We start from the raw sequence: 19,072 nt of genomic DNA on the forward strand, positions 1-19,072 counted from the left end.
ACAGAGATGGTAACACACTTTGGAACAACTGTAAGAAAGTGGTTACCGGCCCTAATAAATAACTTTGCGTCATCCCTCAAACTCCCTAAAATCTGGAAAAAGGCAAGAGTAGTAGCCATTCTAAAACCTGGAAAAGACCCCACATCACATAAGAGCTACCGACCTATCTCCCTACTGTGCATTCTCTATAAACTATATGAGCGCATGATACTTGCCAGAATAACGGAAACAGTGGAAGAACAACTCTCAGCTGACCAAGCTGACTTTAGACCAGGTCGGTCATGTTGTAGCCAGATTTTAAACCTGACCCAATTCATTGAGGATGAATTTGAGACAAAAAAAATAACAGACACTGTGTTTGTAGACCTTACAGCAGCCTATGACACTGTCAACCATAGGACACTCATACTAAAAGTAGCCCAAATGATACAAAACTCAGCATTGGTGAGCATAATTGGATGTCTACTTAGTAATCGGCGTTTCCGTGTTGAGATGGATGGCAAAAAGAGTAGATGGTTTATCCAAAACAATGGCCTCCTACAAGGTTCAGTTTTGGCTCCAACCCTATTCAATATCTACACTAACGACCAACTACAATACCCAAATATACAAAGATATATATATATGCTGATGACCTATGCATCGCCACCCAGACAAATAGTTTTGACATCATAGAAGAAAGACTCTCTGATGCCCTAGCCACTCTCTCTAGGTACTATAAAAAGTGGTACTTAAATGCAAACCCAAACAAGACCCAGGTTTGCGCCTTTCATCTTAATAATCACCAAGCAAATCGGAGACTAAGAGTCATGTGGAATGACAACATGGTTACACATGAACCTTTCCCAGTCTACCTGGGGGTAACTCTGGACAGAACGCTTTCTTTTAGAAAATACATTACCAAATTTAAAGGCAAGCTGTCATCACGAAACAGCCTTCTCAGTAAGCTTGCCACCAGCAATTGGGGTGCCGACCCCAAAACACTGAGGCAAACAGTTCTCGCACTGTGCCATTCCACGGCGGAGTATTGTGCCCCAGTATGGGCAAGATCATGCCATGCCCATAAAATTGATGTAGAGCTGAACAAGGCATACCGGACCATAACTGGTGCCCCAACCAACTCCCTTGCCAGCTCTATGCTGCCTAACTGGTATTCCACCACCAAATATCAGGCGAGAAGTCATCACCAGAATAGAACGGTACAAACAGCTTAACGACCACAGGCACTCACTGTTTGGCCATCAATCAGTGAGACAAAGACTAAAATCTCGCAGTAGCTTCATCAATATAAAGGAAATCGATCCCAGGCAAGCTGCCTCCTATAGGATGGAACGATGGCGAGACTATAAAAGCAGGAATAAAAATGAAGCCCGACCTGACCCAAACGAAACACTCCCCCAGGGTTCAAACCTTGGTAGAAAAAACTGGGCGACTCTAAATAGAGCCAGAGCCAAAGTAGGCAAAACAAAAGACAATCTCCACAAGTGGGGTCTAGACACCTCACCTTTATGTCCATGTGGAGAGGTACAAACGATGCACCACCTTAGGGAAAACTGCCGATTGGGTCCTCATTGCTCAAACCAAAACCTTAAGGAGGCAAACAGCACCGCCATGCGATGGGTTAATTTCTATTGCGATAAGATATGATGATTCATCGACTTCGATGAGAGAATCCACGATATATATATATATATATATATATATATATATATATATATATATATATATATATATATATATATATATATATATATAATCATCATTGTATCAGGAAAATAACTACTGAATTTGTTGGGGAACATCTCCTTATCAAAATGGCGGCCCCTTCTTGATTCTCTAGAAAATCATTCGTTTTCATTTGGAAGCAATCAAATGCCAGACGAAACGCATCAGATGAAATGACACGTGACAAAATTAGCCAATCAAATGCTTCGTGTTGGCACAATTGTGTTCGGAATGGCGCGCGTATTCCATTGAAGCGAGATAATAAAGCGGATAGTTTTCGACAAAACGCACAAGAGATTTCCAAGTGACCTTTTCCGGGAAATGACACTCTTCAGCGAAGTTACGGAAATTATTTGATGGAATTCCATCGACATGTATTTTTTTTTATTGTCAGGAAATGAATTGGAGGAACCTTTTTTAAAGGATTCTTTATTGTGCTATAAAAGAAGCGAATGACGTGATTTGATATGGGAGTAACAGTCGGTATACAAATTATTATTGAGACTTATGTTATAAAGAATATATATATATATATATATATATATATATATATATATATATATATATATATATATATATATATATATATAAAATAATTACGCTGATCTTTCTTATTTACATTATGTCTTGGCAGCCGTGTGAAAATCATATCTTATTTTTCTTTTATTAATATTATTGGAATTTTTCCCCTTTTCCTTGTACATATTTGTGAATTATTCCATGGATTTCGGCCTTTTGGATAATTTTGGACCATCTTCTAATTACGTGATTTTCTTGGGTTTTACTTGTGCAAATGGAAATTCAATTAAATTTCTTGGGTTTATATTTTTGGATCTTACCGTCATTGGATAATCTACCTTTCACAAGACTATCCATTCACATATAATCGCCTTTTTCTTCACCGTATTCCCTCTGCTTCACTTTTTGTTATCAAGTAAGATCCTTGACTTACTCGCAGTTTCATCAAATTCTTTTATCTGCAAAATCCGATCCCGCATTTTGCTAATTCCTACCCTTTGATGAGAAGAAAAGTATTTCTTCGAAACTCCGCGGATTAAGGACTATCCACTTATCAAGTGTTTCCTTTTCAGATTAAATATGTTTTTAACTCTTTTTCAAAGTGTTTTTAACGTGTTTTATTAACTGTTTGCTCTTATATATATACATCAAAATTTAGTAATTTAAATTTTATGACGTGAAATGGTTATATATTATAGCTATGAAAAAGGGAAGACTAATTTTTTGTATCCGTGATAAAAAGAAGGCCGGAGGGAAAATATTTAATGAAGGTTAAGAAAAAAAACAGATAATGAGGGAGAGTCAACCGACCAGGTTTCGCCCTCACTTTTCGAAAGCCAAATCGGCGGGTTTTTTTAATTTATTTTATTATTATAGGGAAACGAATTTAAACATCGGAGGCGACTAAAATAAAATAAAATTATCGGGGGAAAGAAAAAAATGAGGAAACGACTAAAAAATAATAAATTATTACGAGTTTATAGAAACTGGAACCGACAGGAATATTAATATTACTAGGAAAACAATGGAAACACGGAGGCTGAAACTGACAGCTGGGTTGGAGCACCTGGAAACGATAAGAATACAGAACATCAACATCATGTGTTGCTCCCATGTCCGTTAGGAGAAAGGACGAGGTTTCCCTGGCCGTCATCCAAAGAAACCCTCGAAACAGTATCGCCAGAAAATATTGAAGTAAAGCCTTAAATAAAATTGCTATCTGAAGAGTGATACTACTATTAAGCGATACAGAAAAAGAATGCACCAAATCTGGAATTAACTAGGCATGTTTTAAATAACAGAGCAAAATCTTGCAGGACAAGTCCGGATAATAAGAAAAAATGGATGGATGGCAATTTAGAACAGCCGACGAACCCCCGATTTGTGAATCAGAGAAGACCAAAATCCCTCACTACCAAGGTAAATGAAGTCTTGCCATTTTATTCCAGTAAATAATTTATAACGGTGCCGTAATATCATTAAAGCTGCTGCTAATATTGTATTAAAGTCGCTTGGAGTGGGAAAACGGAAAAAGAAGAAGAAAAGGAACCCTGGTGGCAGAAACGTCTAAATGGGCAAAAAAAGCAACTTCGGAAGTACCTATGCCAAACTAAAGAATCAGAGCGTATGTAATAAACTAAATCATAGATTTAACATATAATAAAAAGGTTTTCATAAATCATAAATTTAACATATAATAAAAAGGTTTTCATAAATCATAAATTTAACATATAATAAAAAGGTGTTCAGTGTGTAATTGAAGAACTGAAACAGCGTATCACACCTAAAACTGCCAAAGTTAAACGCTTGTGACAGAATTGAGCAATATCGGCAGAACAGACTGTTTGAGAATAACCAAAGACTTCTTTTTAACCAACGAGAAGGAATTGAAAGAGGGGAGGTATGTGGGAAAAGGAAGAAAAACGCCAAGACGATGCAGAATGGATGAAAGACATTGAAAGAGAGTTGTCCTCTAGAATGGAGCAACAAATCAACATAAAAGTCACCGTCGAAATGCTGAGAACGAAGGCTAAAAAGCTTTCAAATTGGAAAGCGCCTGGATTTGACGGAGTCCAGGGATACGGCTCTCAACCCACCTCTTGCAACAATTCTAAACGACTGTTTGATGACGGGGACTTCCCTGGTTGGCTGACAATGGTAAATACAGTCCTGATTATGAAAGATAATACAAAAGGGATTGAAGTAACAAACTTTAAGCCAATCATTTGCCTCTCATGGGGAAACTTTTCACTAGCATACTCTCTGAAAGTATCTATGGTCATTCGGACGAAAGAAATTTACTATATTAAGAATAGAAAGGTTGTCGAAAAAGATCACAAGGCACCAAGGATCAGCTTCTGATCGATAAAATGATTGTAAGAAATTGCAAAAGAAGATCTACCAACCTTGTCATGGTCTGGCTAAACTATAAGAAGGCATTCGACATGGTTCCACGTTCATGGATACTCAAGTGTTTGTAATTTTTGAAATACCCATTAACATCCGAGCATCTATAACAAATAGCATGAAGAATTGGGAAACCAATTGACTTCAGGAAATATTGTATTAAACAAAGTGAAAATTAAGAGAGGGATCTTCCAGGGTGATAGTCTTTCCCCTCTGCTTTTTGTCATCAGCTTGATCACGTTGATATTTCTTTTACAGAATGTAAAAGCAGGATATGAAATCGGAAAAGGACTTCCTACAATCAACAATTTACTATTTATGGATGGTCTTAAAATTTTTGGAGAGGATGAGAATCAACTTGATACCTTGATAAACACAATCAGATTGTTTAGCAATGACATAAGAATGGAATTTGGCAGTTCCAAATGTAATATTCTTGTGATGAAAAGAGGCAAGCTAAGTTTACTCGGATGGACTTAAACTTCCAACAACAGATCTGATAAAGAATGTTGACAGCGGGAGAGGTTACACATATTTGGGGAAGCGGATAAAATTAAGAACATGGACATAAAAATAGGTCACAACCGAATATAACAGAAGATTAAGGATTATTCTTAAATCACACCGCAAAAGTCGGAATACAATACATGCCATCAACACCAGAGCAGTAGCAATCATTCGATATACTACTGGTATACTTGACTTGGATGTAGATGCATTGAAACGTTTGGACATATAAACACGTAAAATACTTACAATTTATGAGGTCTTTGCTAAGAAATGGGATGTAGATCGATTATATCTACATAGAATGGAAGGTGGTCGAGGTTTACTTGATGTTGAAAATGTGAATATAGAAGAAGAAAATCTAACTAAATATATTTCTGAAAGCCATGAAATTCTTCTACATGAAGTGAGAAGAGAAAAAAATTTAAGACCTGGGGTGAAGAAGAGTCAGCAATTACAAGAGAGGGGAAAATTATTTAGAAAGAAACTACACAGTGTATTTTTAAAAATACTGAATTTAGAGAAAACGACAGCTGGAATTGGTTGGTCAGGAGAGATCTACTGAGAGCACATTAATGGCAACCCAGGGACAAACCACTCGCACTGGGTCCATCAAACACTACATCGACAAAACTGCGGAATCACTGATGTTTAGAATGTGTAATAAAAGGGAAGAAAAATTAGCGCATATCAGAATTCCCTAAGCTAGTTCAAAATAAATATAAAAAATGGAGACACGACAAAGTCGCTCAAGTCATACACGGGAACATATGTAAACTCTATGCATTAAAACACAGTGAGAAGTAGTATGAGCATAAACCAGAAGTGGTGCAGGAATACGACGATGCCAAACTTCTTTGGGATATACGCATACCGAGTGATAAGGTCCTTGAATACTCCAGACCTGATATAATTTTACTAAATAAAAACAAGAGACTTTGCTCAATCATTGATGTAGCCTGCCCTTTTGATACGAGAGTGCAGGAGAAAGAACAAGAAAAAATAAATACCAAGATCTGAAATGGGAATTAGTAAGACACTGGAAATGTAAAGAAGTATAGGTGATTTCCATTGTAATCGAAAAGCTTGGAACCATAACAAAAAGCCACCATAAATGGGTTAATCAGATTGACAAGACAAGTTCTTTTCCAATTTTGCAAAAAAACAAAAAAAAAGCGTCTGTTAGGAGCGGTGATACTGTTAATACAGCTCGAACGTCTAAAGTCGAAGGAATTGGCCTGATGTTCAAGGAAAAAATCCAACTTAAAGCATCCAAAGGTTGAGATTACTGTGGAATAATAATAATAATAATAATAATCATAATAATAATAATAATTATAATAATAGTAATAATAGTAATAATAATAATAATAATAATAATAATAATAATAATAATAATAATAACATCAGGAGAACAAAAAACTTCTCGAAACCAAATTATATAGCAGAAACCTAATAAACGGCATAAATACATGGGCAGTATCACTAGTAAGATACTTTGGACCGTTCATAGGGTGGACTAAAGAAGACCTGAGACAGCTCGATCAGAAGACCTGGAAACTCATGACCATGCACAACGCACTACATCCGAAAGACGATGTTGACCGACTCTACGTAAAAGGGAAAGACGTCGGGAGGGGACTGGTTAGTATAGAAGACTGTGTGAATGACAGCAAAAGAGTACTAGAAAAATACTTAATGCAAAACACTAAAAGAAGCGAGAGACACGGAAAAAATCAATAAAACAGAAAACAGACAAATGATAAGAGAAGAAAAGAAAAGTTGGAAGAGGGACAATTACACGCAAGATTGATAAGGATGACAGAGGATGAAAATAACGAAAATACTTGGACATGGATGCGAAGACTACACATAAGCCGAGGAACTAAATCCCTAATAATTGCAGCACAAGAGAACTCGATAAGAACCAATCGCATCAAAGCAAACATCGATAAAACAAGAAAACAGCAAGTGCAGACTCTGTGGACAAAGAGACGAGACGATAAACCACATAAGTAATTGCAGCAAACTGATAACCTTATCTCTAAGTGGCTTCCGGGCCTTGATAAGTGGTTATCACTGTGTAAAAAAAAAACTGGCCCAAAAGGAATACAAGAACAGACACGACGAAGTGAGAAGGGTAGTACACTGGGAATTATGCAAACAACTGCATCTCGAATGCATAGACAAATGATACAAATACAAGCCGACAACAGTACTTGAAAACGAGAATCACAAATGGGACACGGGCATACTAACTGATACCCATCTAAGCAAGAAGACTGGGTGTCGTAATAATTAACAAGAAAGAAAAATCCAGTGAAATTGTATACTTTACTTTTCCAGCGGACCACAGGGTGAATATAAAAAGCAAGGAGAAACGGGGCAAATACACAGAGCTAGCCAGAGAACTGAAAGGGATATGGAAGATGAAGAAAATTAAAATAATACCTATAATATTAGGAGCACTAGGAACAATCCCGAAAAACTTTGAAAAAAGAATGGGAGAAATTGGAATCAAAGGAATGACTGGAAAAATACAACGAGCAACAATAGTTGAAATATTAAGAAAACCCCTTGAATGTGGAAACTAACACACAGGAGCAACAAGCGCGGGCCAGAAAAGTACTGCTGTAAAGGAAAAACATGAAACATTACATGGAACCAAGAACACTGAAGCCGCATATTTATAAGTTCTCTAACCCAACCCTATCCCCATCCTGCCATTGCAACATCACTGCCCCTCCCCCCCCCCTCCGAAAAAAGTGACCTAATAACCAAGTAGAGTCGAGGAGGAAGGAAAGACCGATGAACTAACTAGACCTCAGCCAAATAAATGCAAAGAGAACGGGGATCTTGAGGAGGCTTTTGCCACTCAAATTTTAGCGGAGACCAATAGCCGCTGCCAACAAGAAATCAATGGAAAGCAGCTGTTGCGATAATGCAAATTTATTTACAAATATTATCGAAAGACGTGGAGAGTACTGGAAACTTGGGGAGACGTGTCGCATAGCTTCCAGGGAACACCACAGGCTGTTTCAGGGAGAGACCTGTGTGAAAGCTCTTTATGAGCCAATAATAATAACTGGTACCTTGGGGTGGCTTATTGCCACTCAAACTCCGGTGGAGAGCAATGGTCGCTGCTAACGAGAAATAAATGGTAAGCGGCTGTTGCGATAATGCAAATTAATTTGCAAATGTTAGCGAAAGAGGTAGAGAGTACTGGAAATTTGGAGAGACTTTTTGTCACTCAGCTTCCAGGGAAATCCATAGGTTGTTCTACAGGAGAGATGCTTTATGAACTATGTTAAAGCTCCTTGTGAGCCAATAATAATAATAATAATAATAATAATAATAATAATAATAATAATAATAATAATAATAAAGTATGGGGAGAGGTTGAAATCAATGGAAAACTGATACTATGCAATGGGCGGTAATGCTAAAAACAGTTGATATTTTAAGGAAAATCCTCGAATGCAGAAACTAATTCACATGAGCGACAAACGCTAGCTGGACATATAGAAACTGCAACAGAAGTAAAACAAAACGATGCAACCAAAAGAACTGAAACTGACAACAATCTCATGAACTGCCCTCTATACACACAATATGATGGCATACAACATACATGATCGTGAAACGTCAAGGAGAATGGAAAGAACGAGGAAGGGGAGCACTAAGAAGACCTCCACTGTGGAAGGGCGAATAGAACTTGGTGCTTGGAAAGACTTATTTTTCCTATTTACTTGTCTCTCCACGAATATACAAGGTCGGTTTTTAATGTGGGAAAATTCAGCTCCCCAAAAAGGGGCACTCGCAAAAATAAAAATTGTCTCAGTCATGAAGGATTTCTCCTCTACTGACCGAGGACAGAAAAGGTGAAGTGTCGCATCTTGGCCCGAAGGAAAGACTTGTTACCCAAATTTCAGAGACAACAAATAGTCATTACCAGTCAGAAATCAATGATCAGCGGTTGTTGCGATATCGCAAAATCATTTGTAGTGGTTATCCAATGAGGTGGAAGATTGGGGTGACTGCTTCTTACTCAGACTCCAGGGAACACCATCGGTTATTGTCAGTGAGCAATCATTGATCAGCAGTTGTTGCGATATCGCAAAATCATTTGTAGTGGTTATCCAATGAGGTGGAAGATTGGGGTGACTGCTTCTTACTCAGACTCCAGGGAACACCATTGGTTATTGTCAGTGAGCAATCATTGATCAGCAGTTGTTGCGATATCGCAAAATCATTTGTAGTGGTTATCCAATGAGGTGGAAGATTGGGGTGACTGCTTCTTACTCAGACTCCAGGGAACACCATCGGTTATTGTCAGTGAGCAATCATTGATCAGCAGTTGTTGCGATATCGCAAAATCATTTGTAGTGGTTATCCAATGAGGTGGAAGATTGGGGTGACTGCTTCTTACTCAGACTCCAGGGAACACCATCGGTTATTGTCAGTGAGCAATCATTAATCAGCAGTTGTTGCGATATCGCAAAATCATTTGTAGTGGTTATCCAATGAGGTGGAAGATTGGGGTGACTGCTTCTTACTCAGACTCCAGGGAACACCATCGGTTATTGTCAGTGAGCAATCATTGATCAGCAGTTGTTGCGATATCGCAAAATCATTTGTAGTGGTTATCCAATGAGGTGGAAGATTGGGGTGACTGCTTCTTACTCAGACTCCAGGGAACACCATCGGTTATTGTCAGTGAGCAATCATTGATCAGCAGTTGTTGCGATATCGCAAAATCATCCAATAAAATAGAAAATGTTAGAAATCTGGGGTGACTTCTTGTTGCTCAGACTCCAGGGAACACCACCGGTTATTGTCAGTGAGCAATCACTGATTATGACATGTGTGAGAACTCCAAGTGAGTTGACAACAATAGCCTTAATTATAAGAAGGAGCTGTAATCCATGGACAATGGCAATAAGTTATATATAATTCTAAAACTTTCGTTAAATGATAAAATGGTTTAAGGACAAAAGGAAAGTCGCTGGAACCTTTTGGGCATCGCCATTTTGAATGGCGCGGGAGACAAATATGGCGCATGCGCGTGGCCGAAAGATACCCAAATGTGTCATCTCCTTACAGAGACGGCCCGACCGCCATTGTGCAATGATCATTAGCGTCACCAGATTATACGATCGTTGACATTAATAGAGAAGGCAGCCGCAAGAGGGCGCTGATCGGGAACCTCGAGAGATGCGCGTTTTTATAAAGGTGGGAGGGAGGGAACGTCTATTGAATTGGCGGATGTGGTCGTTGACGTCCAAAGCCTCAAGTTGAATAAGTGATGAATAGAGGGCAGGTCCTTGAAGACTTAATAAACGACAATGGTCACCGGTTGTTGCCTGCCTGCCACCCATACCCGGCTCCCGATATTTCCTCCTTAGCTCCTCCATCTCCTCTAATACAAACCGATAGAAAAAAAGGCTTCAAATCGAATTAGTACTTAAATTGGAAATCAAGTCAGTCGTTGTGTTGCAATAAAGATTATGTCGGAATTAAATTGAGGAAAAGAAAAGAAAGAGGAAGGAAATGAAGAAGTAGATGCAAGGTAGGGGAACAAGATGGCGGATTTGGGAAGGAAGAAACGTTGGAGATCGTTAAAGAAAAATGATAGAATATGGTAAAGTTGGAAAGAAAATGAGGGGAAAAGAAACTTCGAATCAAGATACGAATATAAAGAGTTACATATGGGAGGGTGGTTCAAGTGGGAGGGTACAATAATGAGAAGAGGATAAGAAAGGAAGGAGGTAATGAAAGGAAAGGCGGAGATTAAATTACTAAATGAAGGGGGAGCGTATAACAAAGAAAAACAGAACATGGTTGAAGGATGAGGAGATACATTAAATAGAGAGGGGGAGCTAAAAACAACTGACATAAAGATAGGGGTGTTAATAAGATGGAGGTGGTATCTTAGAATTAAATTAGGAGAAGCAAACAAAAAGAAATCGGGGAGTAAATAAAGTCAGGGGAGCAAAATCCCGAAAGAGACATAAGATCATGTAGCCTCCGTTCAGTCAGGACAAACAATGGATTTTAAAAAAAAAGGCCATCGACATTCACGCTTGGCGAGTTGAATCAGCTTCCTCTTAAGGAGAAAATATCGAGGGAATTAAATTCATAAGCAGTACCCAGTTGCATGAATATCCCGGTCAGGGGAGATGACGTTAGTTTTTTTGTTTGTTTTGGGTTTTTTTTTTGGTTTTTTTTGGGGGGGGTCTTTGTTTTTGTTTTTGGTTTGTTTGTTTTTTTGTTTTTTTAAATCATTGCATAGAAATACCGGCGTCCTCCCACATACAGCGCCTGGTATTCCGAAACAGTCACCCATCTGATACTGACCAGGCCCAGCGTTGCTTAACTTCGGTGTGTCAACGTGATTATACCGTATATAGAAAACAACGGATACACCCTGTAAGAGTGAATGTCCATGTAATTATGAAGCAAGTGTTGCGCAATACCCAATACATTTCTTCTAATTTCGCACCGTTCGATTTCAGTGACAAGGATAGGTCCAGGACAGCTGGAAACAATGTCGAGATAAACGGAGAGCACATACAGCACCTGCTATCCCTAGATGGTCACCCATTTTAGTACTGGCCGAACTCAATGTTGCTTAACTTCGGTGATCAAACAGATCAACCTGATTATACTTTATACACAGATACCGTTATACTCTTTTTTTCATCACAAACATCACAAATATTGCCACCTGGACGTAAATAGCTACTATTTGGGATCACGTCTAGCAAGAGACTGTGAGGATTTGAGTGGAGAGATGACTGTTCACATTTAAACTTCTGAATTTTAGTGCAGGAAACAGGAAAGGAATTCCAAAATCTAGCAATCCGAGATAAGAAATAATTAGAGAAGAAAGGTTCTTCAACGGTGAAGGGGTGGAATGTTGCTGCTTATCGGGTTAGTCTATACGTCGAGGGGGGGCACAAGTGCTAAGAGTTCATTAGAGCATATGGCATTAAAGTACTTGTGAAACAGGTACAGGGATGCAGCAGTGCGGCGATGGGACAGGGGTTGAGGCTTGCGGGATCAATTAGATTTGAGATTCTTTTTTGGAGCCTGTCTAAGAGTGTCAGACTAGTTGTACATGCACCAGCCCAAATGTGGCAACAATACTCCATGCATGCATGGTGGTTTTGTATCGAAGTTAAGCAACGCTGAGCCTGGCCAATACTAGATGGCTGACAATTTGGAACTACCAAAGCGCTGTACATACGGCTGTTGCTAACATTTTCGCTAACCAGCTATCTTCAGCTGCTGCTACTGATTTTCTCCTACATGTACAAACGCGCTCTGTTACATCGTCTCACAGTGTCAATATCTACAACAGAGAGATGGAACTTTCAGGTCATGAATGCATGAGTTCGGTCATCATAACAATGCAATTTGCAATCCCCTCTGATCTATTTAAGTGAGAGACAGAAGAAGCGAAAGAGGTTTTTGATTGTGTGGGGAGTATGAAAAGGATACTGATGGGGGGGGGTGCTGCGTTAATACAAAATTTGTTCGTCAAGTTATGAAGGTGAAAAATAAGGAGTCGTATTTGTTTTTAATTTCAAAATGGTGGAAAAAGTAAACTCGCCCAGGAATAACGAAGAGGGTGGTCGATATTAACCGAGCAACGCCGAAAGGTAGCTGGTCGGGATTATTATGGTTATTTAAGCCAAAAAGTTTTGTAAGCTAAAATATGTTTTATAATAATCAAAATATTTAGAATTAATATGTATTTACATTCAACAGGTACTAGCAATGTTAACTTGAAAATGTTATCACAACAATTTAGTTGACAACTTAGAGATAATGGCATGTAAAAACATCCCATGATTATCTTAGGGACGTATACTAATGACGTCATTTCGAGAGGGATGATCTTTTTTGAGATACGTGGAAATTAGTTGGTGTTCAGAATTTGAAGGAGACAGATAGAGCGGTGAGAAGTCGGCCGGTCATAATGGCTTGAAGCACCCAAGGAAGGGAAGGGAGGAGCCCAACGCCTACCAAACGTAGTAATAAGCGTCGCAACTTTCGAAAAGGGGAAAACATGCTGGAAAAAAAAGGTTGCCGAGAATAAAACTCGATGTTCTGCTGTTTTGGGGAAAATTTCCATTCCAGTTTATTCATCAAGACAAGACTAAAGGGACCAGATATTATTCCCAATTGGCCAAATATTGAATCCTCAAATAAGTGTTATTCGTTCGTGTGTCGTAAAAGTATTTATGTATATTGTTTCCGTCATGAACTGTATTTAACTGTACACACACGCAAAACGAACTTTAAATAGACAACTACAGTGCTAGACGGTCATAGATGCACGTACACACATATGTATATAGCCTCGCATACTCTCATCAATAGATGGTAACAGACGCTCACGGATATATTTAGACCCTGCATGTTATACACGATTTGCACCCCTCGTGTTATACGCACTGCATGTTATACACGATTTACACACTGCATTAATACATAATTTATACACTGCATATTATACAAAATTTACACCTCTCATGTTATACACAATTTAGACACTGCATGTTATATATAATTTAAACCCATCATGTTATAAAACAATTTACACCCTAATGTTATACACAACTTACATCGCTAATGCTATACACAATTTACACCGCTCATGTTATTCACAATTTACACCCCTCATGTTATACACAATTTACACACTACATGTTATACACAATTTACACCCCTCATGTTATTCACAATTTACACACTACATGTTATACACAATTTACACCCCTCATGTTATTCACAATTTACACCGCTCATGTTATACACAATTTACAATCCTCATATTATACACAATTTACAATTCTCATGTTATACACAATTTACACCGCTCATGGTATACACAATTTACACCGCTCACGTTATACACAATGTACACCCCTCATGTTATACACAATTTACAACCCTCATCTTATACACAATTTACACCGCTCATGTTATACACAATTTACACTCCTCATGTTATACACAATTTACACCCCTCATGTTATACATTTACACCTTCAAGTCATTCACAATTTACACCCCTCATGTTATTCCAAATTTACACCCCTCATGTTATACACAATTAACACCTCTTATGTTATAAAACAATTTACACCCCTCATGTTATACACAATTCACACACCTCATGTTATACACAATTTATACCTCTCATGGTATACACAATTTACACCCCTCCTGTTATACACAATTTACACACCTCATATTATACACAATTAACAACCTCATGTTATTCACAATTTACACACCTCATGGTATACACAATTTACACCCTCATGTTATACACAATTTAAACCACTCATGTTATTCACAATTTACCCATCTCATGGTATACACAATTTACACCCCTCATGTTATACACAATTTAAAACCCTCATGTTATACACAATTTACAACCATCAGATTATACACAATTTACACCCCTCATGTTATTCACAATTTACACCGCTCATGGTATACACAATTTACACCCCTCATGTTATACACAATTTTAACCCCTTACGTTATACACAATTTAAACCCCTCATGTTATTCACAATTTACACTCCTCATTTTATACACAATTTACATCCCTCATGTTATACATAATTTACACCGCTCATGGTATACACAATTTACACCCCTTATGTTATACAAAATTTTAACCCCTTATTTTATACACAATTTTAACCCCTTATGTTATACACAATTTAAACCCCTCATGTTATTCACAATTTACACCCCTCATGTCATACACAATTTACACCCCTCATGTTATTCACAATTTACACCGCTTATGGTATACAAAATTTACACCCCTCATGTTATACAAAATTTTAACCCCTTATGTTATACACAATTTAAACCCCTCATGTTATTCACAATTTACACCGGTCATGTTATTCACAATTTACACTCCTCATGTTATACACAATTTACACAGCTCATGGTATACACAATTTACACCCCTCATGTTATACACAATTTACACCGCTCATGGTATACACAATTTACACCCCTAATGTTATACACAATTTAAACCCCTACAGTTATTCACAATTTACACCGCTCATGTTATACACAATGTGCAATCGTCATGTTATACATTTACACCCTCAAGTAATTCACAATTTGCACCCCTCATGTTATTCACAATTTACACCCGTCATGTTATACACGATTTACACCTCTCATGTTATTCACAATTTACACCCCTCATGGAATCCATAATGTACACCCTCATGTTATACACAATTTACACCCCTCATGTTATACACAATTTACACCTCTCATGTTATTCACAATTTACACCCCTCATGGTATACATAATGTACACCCTCATGTTATACACAATTTACACACCTCATGTTATACACAATTTTACACCCCTCATGTTATTCACAATTTACACCCCAAATGTTATACACAATTTACACCCCTCATCTTATACACAATTTACACCTCTCATTTTATACACAATTTAAACCCCTCATGTTATTCACAATTTACACCGCTCATGTTATACACAATTTACACTCCTCTTGTTATACACAATTTACACCCCTCATGTTATACATTTACACCTTCAAGTCATTCACAATTTACACCCCTCATGTTATTCACAATTTACACCCCTCATGTTATACACAATTAACACCTCTTATGTTATAAAACAATTTACACCCCTCATGTTATACACAATTTACACACCTCATGTTATACACAATTTATACCTCTCATGGTATACACAATTTACACCCCTCATGTTATACACAATTTACACACCTCATGTTTTACACAATTAACAACCTAATGTTATTCACAATTTACACACCTCATGGTATACACAATTTACACCCTCATTTTATACACAATTTAAACCACTCATGTTATTAACAATTTACCCCGTTCATGGTATACACAATTTACACCCCTCATGTTATACACAATTTAAAACCCTCATGTTATACACAATTTACACCCCTCATGTTATTCACAATTTACACCGCTCATGGTATACACAATTTACACCCCTCATGTTATACACAATTTTAACCCCTTATGTTATACACAATTTAAACCCCTCATGTTATTCACAATTTACACCCCTAATTTTATACACAATTTACACCCCTCATGTTATTCACAATTTACACCGCTCATGGTATACACAAATTACTGCCCTCATGTTATACAAAATTTTAACCCGTTATTTTATACACAATTTTAACCCCTTATGTTATACACAATTTACACCCCTCATGTTATTCATAATTTACACCCCTCATGGTATACACAATTTACACACCTCATGTTATACAAAATTTTGACCCCTTATGTTATACAAAATTTAAACCCCTCATGTTATTTACAATTTACACCGGTCATGTTATTCACAATTTACACTCCTCATGTTATACCCAATTTACACCGCTCATGGTATACACAATTTACACCCCTCATGTTATACACAATTTACACCGCTCATGGTATACACAATTTACACACCTAATGTTATACACAATTTACATCCCTACAGTTATTCACAATTTACACCGCTCATCTTATACACAATGTGCACTCGTCATGTTATACATTTACACCCTCAAGTCATTCACAATTTGCACCCCTCATGTTATTCACAATTTACACCCGTCATGTTATACACGATTTACACCTCTCATGTTATTCACAATTTACACCCCTCATGGTATACATAATGTACACCCTCATGTTATACACAATTTACACCCCTCATGTTATACACAATTTACACCTCTCATGTTATTCACAATTTACACCCCTCATGGTATACATAATGTACACCCTCATGTTATACACAATTTACACCTCTCATGTTTACATAATTTACACCTCTCATGTTATTCACAATTTACACCCCTCATGGTATACATAATGTACACCCTCATGTTATACACAATTTACATACATCATGTTATACACAATTTTACACCCCTCCTGTTATTCACAATTTACACCCCAAATGTTATACGCAATTTACACCCTTCATGTTATTCACAATTTACAATCCTCATATTATACAAAATTTACACTCCTCATATTATACACAATTTACACCCCTGATGTTATTCACAATTTAAACCTCTCATGTTATTCACAATTAACACGCCTCATGTTATACAAAATTTACACCCCTCAGTTCATACACAATTTACATCCCTCATGTTATACACAATTTACACTCCTCATGTTATACACAATTTACACCCCTCATGTTATACACAATTTATACCCGTCATGTTAGTCACAATTTACACCCCAAATGTTATACGCAATTTACACCCTTCATGTTATTCACAATTTACAATCCTCATATTATACACAATGTACACCCCTCATGTTATTCACAATTTACAATCCTCATATTATACACAATGTACACCCCTCAGTTTATACACAATTTACACTCCTCATGTTATTCACAATTTACACCCCTCATGTTTACACAATTTACACCCCTCATTTTATACACAATTTACACCCCTCATGTTATACACAATTTAAACCCCTCATGTTATTCACAATTTACACCGCTCATGTTATACACAATTTACACTTTTCATGTTATACACAATTTAAACCACTCATGTTATACACAGTTTACACCGCTCATGGTATACACAATTTACACACTACATGTTATACATAATTTACACCCCTCAAGTTATACACAATTTACACCCCCCATGTTATATACAATTTAAACCCCTCATGTTATTCACAATTTACACTGGTCATGTTATTCACAATTTACACTCCTCGTGTTATACACAATTTACACCCCTCATGTTATACACAATTTACACCGCTCATGGTATACACAATTTACACCCCTCGTGTTATACACAATTTAAAACTCTCAAGTCATTCACAATTTACACCTCTCATGTTATACACAATTTACAACTCTCATGTTATACACAATTTACACCCCTCATGGTTTACACAATTTACACCCCTCATGTAATGCACAATGTACACCCCTCATGTTATACACAATGTACACCCCTCATGTTATTCAAAATTTACACCCCTCATATTATAAACAAGTAACACATTGCATGTTATTCACAATTTATATTCAGATCCCACAACACAACAAGGGTAAATGTAAGCAGGTTGCAATTGATAGAAAAAAATTAAGTGGAGAAGGTTTGTTTGTTTGTTTGTTTTGTTGAAGGGGGTTGTATGTACACATGTGGGGTAATGAAAAGGACAGTGATGAGAGTAAAGTACTGCACTAATACAAAAATTATTCATCAAGTTATGAAGGCGAAAGATAAAATGGCGGAAATGGTAAACTCAACAAGGAATAACGACGCGGTTAAATCTAACGAGTTTTCAGTTGATGAAAAAAAATGAAGACGGATTTTTTTTAATCTGTGAGAGAAAGTATTCTTGTTTACTGCTTTCTATGGAGGTTTTAAAAGTTGCAGAAAAGGGGAAATCAGAGGGAAAAGGGATAATTGGCAATAGTGTATTCTGGCTTTGGGGACGGAAAGCAAAGACGCCGACCCTTAAAACAAATGATTGCCTAAGATGGGAAGGGTTTATTATGATGGAGCGTCGTTCTTTTAAAATCGGATTGGAGTTAAGGAATCGAATGGCGTTGAGGAGAATTGGTTTCAACTGACAAAAGGAAGGAGGGAAAATGGGGGAATATATTGTATTTGTCAGCGTGGGGAAAGATCCCAGGAAGAAGAAATGAGCGGAGTTCAAAAAGAGAGCGACCACAGAAGATCCTTGGATGTGGACTGGGATACGATGGTGGGGGGGGTGCTAGCTCTGCTGATGGAACGATACTGATAGGTTTAAGGGGTCGAGGAGAAAACGT

General features: G+C 37.4%; 1 long non-coding RNA gene across 1 annotated transcript in view; it reads right to left on the minus strand.

Annotated features, from left to right (window-relative positions):
* LOC145249382 (uncharacterized) overlaps positions 1 to 19,072 on the minus strand; it is a 452,671-nt gene that overhangs the window by 276,374 nt on the left and 157,225 nt on the right. The gene's annotated exons all lie outside the window — the stretch shown is intronic.

Source organism: Euprymna scolopes, chromosome 28 (assembly GCF_053919585.1).
Source record: "Euprymna scolopes isolate OS-2025 chromosome 28, ASM5391958v1, whole genome shotgun sequence".
Lineage (NCBI taxonomy): Eukaryota > Metazoa > Mollusca > Cephalopoda > Sepiida > Sepiolidae > Euprymna > Euprymna scolopes.